Here is a 12,740-nt window from a genome sequence, read left to right on the forward strand (position 1 = left end):
AAAAGTTTCTCATAAAAAACCATCTTTACTTTTTAAACAAAGTGTGACTCAGTCGATGCTAAGAAGCAGGTCACTGCCTTTTTGTTGTTGTAGTAACATAAACAAAATTCAATCTATTTTTAGGGACTGCAGCTGAAGTGACATTCCCTGGTCGGAAAGCCGAATACAAACAAAATAGTAATGAACTTTCTCTTCCCTCTCAATAATCTTATAGTATTAGCAGTAGGCATCTGCTAAGAACTGACGATGGCCTAAATGGCACTCACCGAGGGTCCCTCAACACCATCCTGGTGTCTGGCCTCCGATAAGGACATTCATGGGGCGAAAGTCTGTGAAAGTATAGAAAATCGACGAATTTTGTTGGTTGCTGAACATCGCAAGAGCCCCATAGGCGACCTCTCGCAGTAACCCAGCGTCAGCTGGCAGAGGGTTATATAATATTATGATAGTAGTGAGAGAGTATAAGCGCATTTCTATTGGTTTAGTGTTCAGACGATATCAGAAGACACCCCATGTGTGTCCTGAGCACGTTGCTGTATGGCCTTCATATACTGCACTCTAATAGTACCCAGCAACCCGATTTGTGTCGTAAAGTTTAAAACAGGTCGGCCAATTTTATTTTTTTTATATATTTTTTTCCAAGTTTCAGTGTCTTCGACTCTGAATGTTCACGGCCAGCAATTTTAGAACTTTGTTGAGTTTGTATAAGTATATTTTAATTACGACAGCTGTTATATGCGATGAGAGGAAGAGAAAATTAACGGGAATAACCATAAAACGTTCATGTTATTTACAGTCAATATTGGTGTGGCATTGTCTTTCTGCTTAGCTGCCGGGCTTTTTTGTAACTCACATGTAAACATCTTTGCTCTCACTTCAGCAACACTCTTATTAATGCAACAACAGTGGATATCAGGCGGCTACGCAATTAGCATTTCCCCAGTTAGCGTTAGCATTTTCCCCAATTAGCCTTAAATCGTTACTGTTTGCAACCTCTTTTTCTCGCGTTATTATCTTTCTCTTTTCTACAACTTATCTCAACGGTCTTTTACAACATTAGTGTGTTCTCCATATCCTTAGCCTAACTTAATTAAAAATCAAAGAAAGTAGTGGAACTTGTGCTTGTTTAGGTTTTCAATCAAATAATTTCTCCAGCGCTCATCTGTAGGCTGAACTTTACGAAGTTATCGGCATAGCTCGATTAGATACGAAGTGGCCTCCTTTGCGTTGGGGGAGCATATGGGGTGAAAGTAAGCTTTCTAGGTATTAGGAATGGCTTGTGTTAGCACGAGAAAAAAAAAGCAATGACAAGGTTATGGTGCCTATTGAGAAGCAGGAGAAATTAATGCATATGTTGGATATTGAAAGCAACCAGACATAATCTGAATAAAAAAGTAAAAAAAAAATCAATTTACTGAAACGCAATTTTAAGATGCATAAAATGCATTCATTCATTAACTCACTTCTCTATTTTTACATAATCAAATAGCAAAGGAAATTTTTTTATGAATATAAAGTAGATTTAATTTTTCGCACAATTCAAAACCACAATAAATTGCAAACCTAAGTAAAGTGTTTGTAACAACAATTAAACAACAATAGAAATTGAAAAAATTTACCTGTACAACTGCTTCAATTGTTATTGCAAATTAAATGTGGGAGAGTAATGAAAAAAGTGAATTGATGCAATCAAAAAAAAAAAAAACAAAAAAAAAAACAGAAAAGTAAACACAAAAGTAAAAAAGGTAAAATCAAAACAAAAAACAAAAAATCACGAGAACTACTGAGCATTTGTAAAATTCGTCTAGTCTAGTATATTTTGGAACAAAAGAAGCCAGCCACATAATTACAACGGCAGTACTAAAAATTCCAAAGCGCCACAAATAGCAACACTAGATTACATATGTACGTATAAACATGCACATATACATATATACACTTGTACAGATATGTATTTATAGCAAATATAGACAGCCAGTCAAGTGTTGCAAATAACCTACAAATCATCCACACGTTGACGCTCCACACCAACAACAACAATGCTTCGCTGTATATTTTTGGTTGACATTGAACAATAGCTTAGTCGAAATTCGAGAGAGCATTTCGACTTGAACAGCATTAATAGTAGTTGAATCCCGAAAACAATCGAAATTTCAATTTCATGGCAATGTGAAAATTGGAAGAAGCTGCACTTCAATGCGATTTCCTGTGTAAATATTTACATGAGGACATACATAAAAGTATGCACTGGCTGGATTTAGAAACTCAATGAGGGGAGGGGGCCTGGACTAAGAAAAATATTACTAATATAATTATTAAATATCCTCAAAACCAATTGAAGGTTTTGTGTCATGTTCGAAAAAAAAAATGTCTGCGATTATAAAAACCAGAAACAAAAAATATAAAGGGTACGCCCAGATGGCAGTAGTGAATAATTCCTAGATAAAAATAAAAAATATAATAATTGGCACGGAGGGACCAATTTGTGATTTTTTGGTGGAAATAATCGTCCGAATGAGTGGAGAGTTGGTGAAAGAATTCCAAGATCAAAAATTGGACATTCAGTTGAGAATATTGCTGCTTTAGCGCAAAGTGTTGCTGAACAACGTTCAACATCGACCGCTTGACGTTCTTAACAATTAGGCATTCATGAATCGACTATTTGGCGCATTTTACCTGTAGACGCGTTCTGGGTGGACATTTAAATGATGTAATTTTCACATATATAGGGTTTTCCAATAACAGGTAACATTTGTTATCTATCGCTATCGAGAGATGATTAACGATTTTTTATGGCCGGACTTGGATGGCATTGATCTGGACAACGTTTATTTTCAACAACACGGCGCTACGTGCCACACAAGCAACGAAACCATTGATCTTTTAGGAGAAACGTTTCCGGACCGTGTAATCTCTCAAAGAGGTGATCACAATTGGCCACCAAGATCTTTTGATTTAACACCTTGTGACTTTTTTCTTTGGGGCCACGTGACAGAGAAGGTCTACGCGAACAGCCCAGGGTCGATTCAAGATCTCAAAGATGGAATTCGTGAGGCTATCGAGGACACGGCAGCCACTTTGCAATTCGGTTATGGAAAATTTCATGAAAAAAATATTGTTCTGTAAGCGTGGTCGTGGTGGTCATTTGCCTGATGTTATTTTCCACTATTAACGGCATACCTTCTTCTTTATAAAGAAATAAACATCATTTATATTAAAAAATAGCATTTTTCTTTGAATATCAAAATAACAACTCTTATAAGATAACCCTATAGTTGTATTTTGAACAAAAAATGAAAAAATCTAAATTTTTACATTTTTTATTTTAAAACAACAGGCGCGTCTTTTGAAAGACCCTTTACATGTGTATATAGTAGTCTTGTATCATATCCATGAACTTTATATCTTGAGAACTCCCTTTTCAACCAACTTCTAAGTTTACAGCTCCCTCATTTGCACATTCGGTTCTACGCTAACGGAATGACCCGGATGTATGTCCGGCCAAGGGCTGTCACTCCAGCAGTATTCCCCGTATATGTATGGGAAATTTTTATGATGCTAAAACAACAACAACAACACAGCTGCCTGTATCATGCCTGTCAACATACTTTTGTTCTCTCAAAAACTTGGTAAACTGTCCGGCCGACATATTTAACGGTTAGTTTATGGACCTTTTGAAATTTGTAGCCGGTTTCCAAGAGAGAGTTAAATTACACTAGTTTACACCAAAAATGGTCCTCGACCAAAAGGCGTTTGGTTTCAGCGACCTCAAATTAGTTTAAAAAACGCCTTTTGGTCGAGGACCATTTTTGAAAGTGAAAAATTGTAAACTAGTGTTATTTAACTCGTTGCAAAAGAAGGGCTAGTGTTGTTTACCAAAATTATCAGCTCTGAAAGCAGTCAAACAAAAAAAATGAACTTTTACGCCCTTGCCATTGCTTCCGGAACTAGCAAATCTATGTCGATTCGGCAGTTGCGGAAACGAAAAAAGTTAAAGTGCACTTTAAAGTAAGGTATAGTTTATCGGCTAGTAAAGCTTACTCTATTGGACGAAAAAACTGTATTATTAGGTTATAATAGCGACGAGCGACTCAATACTCAAGTAGCAGGGAAGTACTTCGAAAGAGTGTATTAAAACCAACCGTCACAGGTGATAAAAGATGAGTTGACTGCAGAGGATATGGTCGGGAAGATTGTGTAGAGATTCGTATTCAAATGCTACCAGTATTCGCATTCTCATTAAAGCATTAAAGTTTAGCTGCCAATTGAAATGCTTAAAATTTCCTTAATTTTTTACTTATTCCATAGGCTTTGCGGTGCTTTGGCCGCAAAGTCTCCCCAAAAGGTCCGTCAGTGCATGTGAGAAAGTATACATATATATGTATGTATGTACATATTTGTACTTTAATGCCTTTAGATGAGAATTTGAATAAACAGTTAAAAAAAGATATATACAATTTAGAGGAAATAAATGTACTCCCATTCTATGTTTACATGTACAAGCCTGTAGTACATTGTTAAATGCCAGTGTTTGTCAGCAATTATCTTCGTATTTAATGGAAAGTGTTTGCATTGAATTGACAGCCGACAATTAAATGTTGCTCATACGTACCGTGGAGCTGATGCACACGAAGTAATGAAGCGGTTATTTAGTAATGCACTCACCGTGAAATGAATGTACAAATAAAATGTAAAAAATCTGCTAGTCTTATGTAAACTAGCATCGGCGTGCACATTTCCACTTTTTTATTCCCCTTGATGCGAACAGCCAAGCTGGACTTAGTTTATAATTATTGGTAAGTTTATTCTTGGAATTTACCAGAATGATACCAGAGCATAACATACAATGTCGTGCACACATACACATATATGTAGTGAGTGCTTGCTCAGCCAGCAGAGCACAAGCAGCTCAGCAGTTGTCAGACAACATTCTTAACATTCTCTTAACAGCGCACTGAAGACTTACTTAATCAATTGTCAATTTTAGCTTTCAGCATCGTAATAAAATATTAGATAACTGCTTGCATAGCAGGGGGCGGGACGCAGGTATTCAGTTAGTTAGAGTTTCTTATGTTGCGTTCATGTGCGGAATATGCAAATGAGCAAACTGGTAATTCTGACTTACTGAGAAACAGCACAGCTTTTGTCGTTATTCTTGATCGCTTCACACACTAAAGGAAGAGAAGTTTCAAGGAAATATTCTTACGCATTATTATTAGCTGCATTCGTTAGGTACTGAGTGATAAAACAAATTACATGTAGATGTAAAGCAATAACATAAGCAGGTATACGGGGAATGTTGCTGAAGTGACAGTCCTTGGCCGAATATAAATGCGGGTCGATTCTGTAACATAGACCCGACTGTCGTGGAAACCAGGTAATATACTCCAGTTGAGTGAAGTATAGTAAAGTAAAATTGTATTTTTATCAAAATTCCATACGAAACTCCGATTTTGTGGCAAGAAATGGTAGGAACTTTCGTTCTTTCTACTCATCACAATAATTCATCCAAACTCAGTTCCTTCAGTAAACCTAGAATGGAGCTGGGTTGGACTGAACCTTTTCTTCAGGTCGAGATCTCTACTCCTTCTTATCGTTATGACATCGCATTCGAGAAGCATCCTGGAATAGTACCCGGCTATAGCTCGCAGAAGCGGCAGGAGTGGTTAGACCATATGCCGACCTGCGCAGAAGGCCTCGCAATTAGCATTCACCAGTAAGAATGCTTGTAAGCAATATGAGTTTATATTCAGGAAGGTTTACGCGTTTTTAAAACATCGTAAGATTATCTGTTTAATATTATACTAATAAGCACTTTGCTCGGCATAGCCCCACAATTACGTCTCAGCTCACGCCTTGCAGACTTAGCCCTTCGCTCCAAGCTCCTCCTCCCATGGCAAGAAAGGGCTTGAATTCTATAAATTTCGAAGCGATAGCCTCTCTGGCTCGTTTCCAGGTATGTTTCTATGCCCCGGCAGCCATATGAGTCGAATGTGATTGCCAATCTTGTAGATGGTAGGTTAGTCTCTCTACGCATTCAAGCCCTTGAGTGCAGCCTGTTTGTGACTCGGGATAGCAATTCGCTTATTGCGAATATCTCTGTCTAACTTGATTTCTAAACATAGACACATGGCATACACTTCTACTCGTTCCATATATTTTTCACAAAAGCGGAGAGTTTTAAATACCTGGTACACCCAGCAGCGCTGCATACCCCCTAATCGATGTGAATGATAGACTACAAAGTGCTAATAGAAGTTATTTTGCTCACCTGAAACTTCTCAAAAATAAATTACTATCGAGGTCGTGTAAACTACAAATCTACAAGACGAGGCGAAACATGGGTACTGACTTCTAACATAAAGGACTACCTTTTCCCCTCTGAGCATAAATCCTAAGAAAGATGTTTGGACCAGTAAGGAAAGCTGATGGATTTTACAGCATCAGATACAATAATGAGATCGCACAGCTGATATCAAGTCAAAACATTCTGCGTGTCGCTAAAGCTCAGCGACTGATGACACCTACTCAGGATGGATGACAACAGAATTATGAAAAACACCTTCAACATGGAAAGCCGACAAGAAGATGGGCAGACGATGTTGATGCAGATGTATGCCTTATAAATGCTAGGAGAAACCACGCAATGAACTGAGCCGTATGAAGCGCGATTGTGAAGGAAGCACTGGCTCACCCCGAGCTTTATTTGCTATGATGTTGATGATGATGATCTCATGCCTTCGAGTGTTTTAGAGCCATCTGTGTACCACTACAGAGTACACTCTTGGATGTCAGCTCGACCCCCATCTTTATCGTAACTGCCGGACAGGTGCGCATCGCTCGCGCATGCTAAGCGCTTAAAAACTTGGTCAGGGATGCAGCTTAGCTATTTAGTGCTTAATAAAAGAAAACAACTATTGAAACGTTTTGTCAAAATTCCTTGGATTACAATACGCATGTATAGATAACCCTAGAAAAATGGACCTCAGATAAACGAAATGCAATGCAAATAGTTGGGAAGTGTGGATATACGAGGCGGAGCTTTAACAGGGCATTGGAAGAAGTAGAAAGTAACAGAACCGACTACCCATATGCTCCATAAATATTCTGCGCTATGCAGAAGCAGGTATGTGTGGTCGCCCTTTATAAGTAAGTACCTGACCTACGGGCATCGATTTAAAATGTATAATGCAATTCTTAAAGGACACTTATGACTTATACTTTGGCATCATAATGAACCTTTATTTTTGGCCTAAGAGTGCGGTGCAGCAACAGCCAAACCAAGGTACACATCTACCCGTAAGGTTGGGAGGGGCGGACTGGCCCAACTGGAGTGGTTTCTGAAAATAAACAAAAAAGTGGGAAGATGATGTCATTTGAACAGTAGCTAACGTAGAGCCTATTGGTCAAACCGCCTCCCGACGATTCACTTAACGGTAGAACCGAGAGGGGATCTGTACTTAAGGCAGTAGGAGGTGTAGTTCGGGTTAAAGTCCCACACTGACGGAGTAAGGCTTTCGATGCTTTCTGTTAAAAAAACAACAACAAAAATGTACCTGTGAGGTGCAACACGATTTAATTAACTACTAATCAATAGATTTTTTTTTGGCTTAATTATCTTAATCAACAAGCGTGAAAATACTCCATACCTGCGAACGTGCTAAGCAGTCATTGATCTATAGATTGCATTACGAATATGTACCAGTAATAAAAAAATAAATAAATAAAAAACAAAAAAATAAATAAAAAACAAAAAAATATATAAAACAAAAATAAAGAAATAAAAAAAATAAATTCAAAAACACAAATTACAAAAAAGTTAATTAAAAAAACACAAAATACAAAAAACACTGAAATACAGCGCATATTTGGCTGTAAAATTTTTGTCAAAGTGGCTGACCACTCAAATTTGGTTAAAAACGCATAAGTGACAAAAAGCAGTCAACAAACTACATATACAAACTCCTATATACATACATATGTATAATAGCCAAACCTTATAAAGATAATTAATCAATGACAAGAAGCTAGAAAAAGAAAAAAGTAAAGAGTTTGCAAAAAAATTCGAGAGGAATAGCAAAAATCTGTATAGTAACTGAAACATAAATTTCGCCTGCCTGGGTCATAAATTGAATAAATTGTAGCTGGTTGAATGTTGGACTTTGGACTTCCAGATGCTGCCAATACTGTTGAGAAACTCAATGATTATGTTGTGCAGCCGCAAAGTGTTTGGTAGCTAATCAGAGAGCTATAAAAGTGAATACTCCCCTGCTGTAAAGCTGTAACTCCTACATTCACACATACAAATTGTATGGAGATAAAGAAATATGTAAATACGTATAAACATTAAAAAGAGATGAGCAAGGTAAAAATTTCAGAGCTCCATGGCTTATCGCTTTCTACAAGTAATGTTGTTGTATGTTACAAACGTCATAGGTAACCAACCAAGTCGTATGCAGAAACTGGATTTATAAATTCATGCGCTTCAATAGTCAATAAATAAAGTCATAAAAATGTTTGTGGCCACCGTAAGACATAAACAAAAACTATAGCTATTTTTGCGGAAATACGAGGGAGGCAATTTATATTTTGCGATCGAACCATCTATGACAGTTTTGTGTCCAAAAGAGGTTAGAAAATTTTTACAAACAAAGTTTATGTTGGAGCAAATGCTTAAAAGGTGAACTTAGATGAGTTCATGTGAACAGAGTTTATTCATGTAGCGCTTTTTGAACTCAATTTAAGTTATGCCCAAGAAAACAAACTATGTGACATATCACGCTGAAATTTGCCACGTAAGCTTATAACAGTCCTACCAAAAAACAAAAAAATTATTTTTGCCATATGTCATCCGCGGACCGTTTTATTGATACCGTCTCGTTCATATTTGAGCAGAAGATATATAATTGGCGCATACACCCTTTTTGGGTATTTGGCCGAGCTCCTCCTCCTATTTGTGGTGTGCGTCTTGATGTTTCAAGCCGACTCCGAACGGCAAATATTTTTTATGAGGAGCTTTTCCATGGCAGAAATACACTCGGAGGTTAGTCATTACCTGCCGAGGGGCGACCGCTATTAGAAAAAACTTTTTTTCATTTTGGTGTTTCACCGAGATTCCTACCTACATTCTCTCTGAATTCCGAACGATAGTCACGCACCAACCCATTCGGCTAGGGCGCCCCCTACAATTTATTCATTGTGATGCTCTCTATTGTTGGAGGACAATGGGGTAAGAGCCTGTTTTGAGTCACAAACTATCGATATCGATAACTATGGTTTGAGAATGGCAAACTGTAATGCCATTTTTGTTCAGTAAAGTTTAGCAAGTCATCATAAACCGTTTAACACCAGAAAAACGCTTCCAAATTGTGGAAATTTACTTAAAAATAAACAAATAAATTTGTTCGCGATTTTCTCTCGAGGAAATGAAATAAGGACCTTTCGAAACGAAGAAGGAGCTGCTGTTATGGTGAATGGCGAACGCTATCAAGCCATGCTGATTGAATTTTTTGTTTCTAAAAAATAATCAGCATCAGCTAAACATCGATGACATCGATGGTCCCAAAAAGACGGCGCAACATGCCAAATAGCGCGCTTAACAACCGATTAATTGCAATATTTAAGCCCTCAGTGACGCCATACGGCCAGATTTATTGGAAAAAGTAGTCAAAAATTATACTAATAGAATGGACCATATAACTCGTAGGTGCAGGGGACATGTGCCGCATATCACATCCAAAAAATAAATGAACCGAAATTATCTATCAACAATATTCCTGTTTTGTATTATCATTTCAAGTTCTCAAGCTCTTAAAAAACTACTCAATACTACAGGGTGAACGATGTGAAGTGTTACCAACTTCACACTGCTTGTATCTGTGAAACAGCCTATGACATCAACGTCAAAATTGTTGTAATGACAGTTCAATATATTGCTTATAAGTCATCAAAAGCATTTGCGTCTCAGTTTTGTTTAATTTTTTTTTTCTGTGACGGAATTCAAACGTAATAGTGTGATTGCGTTATATTTGGCTGGAAAACCACAACCAGCCATTATTCGTGAGCTCAGTCACCTCAAAGTGAATAAAATGTTTGTGTATCCTACTATAAAACGCTACAATGATACTGGTAGCATTGAAAAACGCTATGGAGGTGGACCCAAAAAAAAACCGCAACAACGCCAGAAATGGTTCGGAAAGTGAAGGCTCGACTTGAATGAAATCCACGTCGAAGTGGAAGAAAAATGGCCAACGAACTGAAAATATCGCAAGACAGCATTCGACGCATATTGAAAAATGAGCTCAAGGTTAAGGCTTACAAGTTCCAAAAAGCACACGATCTTTTACCCCAGCCAAAAAAAAGTTCGGTGCGAAAGAGCAAAGGAGTTGTTGCGCTTGCAAGAACGTGGTGAATTTCTCAACATTGTGGTTTCTGATGAAAAAAATTTTCCAATTGAGTAGTTCATAAACACTCAAAACGATCGTGTTTACTTGACCGAACGCTCATACGAGAATTTGAGCCTACGTATGGCCACGCGTAGCAATTTCCCATCGTAAGTAATAGTTTGGGCCGCAGTGACCGCTGATGGATGCTCTCCAATCGTTTTTATCGAGCCTGGTGTCGAAGTGAATGCGACTTATTATCGGGAAAATGTTTTAGAAGCTGCTTTAGAGCCGTGGACACGCAAACATTTTGGTCGTAGACCATGGAGGTCCGAACAGGACTCGGCACCGTCTCATAAAGCTCGTGTGAACCAAGAATGGTTAAAAAATCATGTTCCACACTTCATTTCGTCCACACAGTGGCTTTCGAATTCGTCAGACGCAAATCCGATGGACTATTCCATCTGGTCCATTTTGGAGAGCAAGGTGAGGACTAAAAAATGTGCTAGTATGGATGCGCTGAAAAAAACGATTACTCGTATACGAGAATGGGCCAAAATACCTCAAGATCACATTCGAGCAGCATACAAGTCATTTTTTGAGCGTTTGAAGGCTATAGTCAAGGCAAAAGGTGGTCATCATCATTTTTGAACAATTTTGTCTTTGAAATCTATAAAAACTAATTTCTCACAAAAAAGTTATGGTGTTTTGAATAGGTAACACTTCATATCGTTCACCCTGTATGAAAATGAAGTATGTATTTCATAATCCGGTCGAAAATTGTAGACGTGTGTACTAGGTTCAGGAATAAGTAACAATCTCGCATCACTTTAACAAGTCGGAACAATTACTTAGTTTGTAAAATTAAATTTTTGGTAAATTAAATACTCGGGCTGGCTCTGTAATTCACTTCCTAATGCATTTCAAAGCAGTTGCCAGAAAATGTCAATGAAATTCACTCGGAAGTGAATTCATAACCTACCCAACAGTTTAAACAGGGGTAAACGATTGATTCTCCCCATTTTCCGTAACTGTCGTGCGCGTTGTAAAAGTAAATTTTTTTGTTTTATCAGGGGTAAGCGTAAAGATTTGCCGAAGCTCCGAATAATACATGGTATAGTTTAGTAAAAGATCGGCTGCGAGTAAATGAATGTTTTTAAGTGCTACCACCAACTGCACGACATCGCATGAGTATTGGTTTCTAAAGAATAAAGCGCACACATTTGAGATGGTACTAGAGATAAAAACGATAGCGATGGCGGCGGCGTTGCCCGTTATAAGTCAACGCTGACACATTCAACAAGATAAAGAATAAATGCTTTATATTATATTATACATACTTAAGTACATATGTATGTATATATGTGTGTGCGAATGAGTACACACATCTACTACTAGTAAATGGCAACTAGTGTGGCGTTGAGTGGGTGGCTGTACGCGCTGGTGTTTGTAGTTAGTTAGTTAGCTAAGAAAGATACACGAGCTGATCGACGACGAGGATCATCACCTTTTTGATTGTAGACTTGCGGATAAACGCCTCAAAACGTTAGGTCACTATCTGAAGTGACAAGTCGTGGCGTGTACAACAAACGAGAACGATTACCAGAAATTAAAGGGAGCGAAATCCTTTGAATGTCAGCAAAGGAAAGGATAATGGTGCGCGTGCGAATTGTTCGCTTAATGTCCTGATCAGTGATCGTATGGACAATAAAGTGCATACTACCATCGAGTAAAAAAAAACTTTACGATTGTAAAAAAAAATGCTTGATAATTCGTCGCAAATGAACGCAGTCGCTTCACAACAATGCGTAATTTTGTATTACAACGTCAAAGTGATTTATAAATTATCTGTAATCTGTAAACGTCAGCAAATTACATGCAACACAACTGTGAAAATTGTTTACAAATTATGTGAGCGATTACGTGCTGAGACGAACAAATATTTGTAAATTATCTTTTTCTTGTTTTGTTTAGAATAAATATGCTCGTATGTTATAATTAAAAAAAACTTGTTTAAGTTGGAAACTTAATTAAGTTAAAAAAAAAACTAAATAAAATAAAATAAAATAAAACAAAATAAATTACAATAACATGAACAGATATTAAATAAAATAAAACGAAAAAAGGTTAAAAAATGAAGGAAAAATCTTAACATGAAAAAATAAAATAAAATAATATTAAAAAAAAATTTAAATAAAATAAAACGAAATATGGTTAAAAAATAAAGAAAAAATATTAATATGAAAAAATTAAATAAAATAATATTAAAAATAAAATAAAATACAACAAAAAACATATGAAAAGAAATTAAATAAAAAAAAATGGAATAAGGTTAAAAAAAAAAGAAAAAATATTACA

General features: G+C 36.9%; 2 protein-coding genes across 4 annotated transcripts in view; one reads left to right on the forward strand and one right to left on the reverse strand.

Moving 5' to 3' along the window:
* Positions 1–12,740, reverse strand: part of LOC129244341 (28S ribosomal protein S9, mitochondrial) — a 54,756-nt gene that overhangs the window by 827 nt on the left and 41,189 nt on the right. The window lies entirely within an intron of this gene.
* Positions 11,886–12,740, forward strand: part of LOC129244313 (transient receptor potential channel pyrexia) — a 34,922-nt gene continuing 34,067 nt past the window's right edge. Inside the window, exon 1 of one of the 2 annotated variants that reach the window (XM_054881934.1) lies at positions 11,886–12,327. The gene's annotated coding sequence lies outside the window, so the exon portion shown is untranslated. The remainder of the gene's footprint in view (positions 12,328–12,740) is intronic. The other variant, XM_054881939.1, reaches the window with a different exon arrangement.

This window comes from Anastrepha obliqua, chromosome 1 (assembly GCF_027943255.1).
Source record: "Anastrepha obliqua isolate idAnaObli1 chromosome 1, idAnaObli1_1.0, whole genome shotgun sequence".
Classification (NCBI taxonomy): domain Eukaryota; kingdom Metazoa; phylum Arthropoda; class Insecta; order Diptera; family Tephritidae; genus Anastrepha; species Anastrepha obliqua.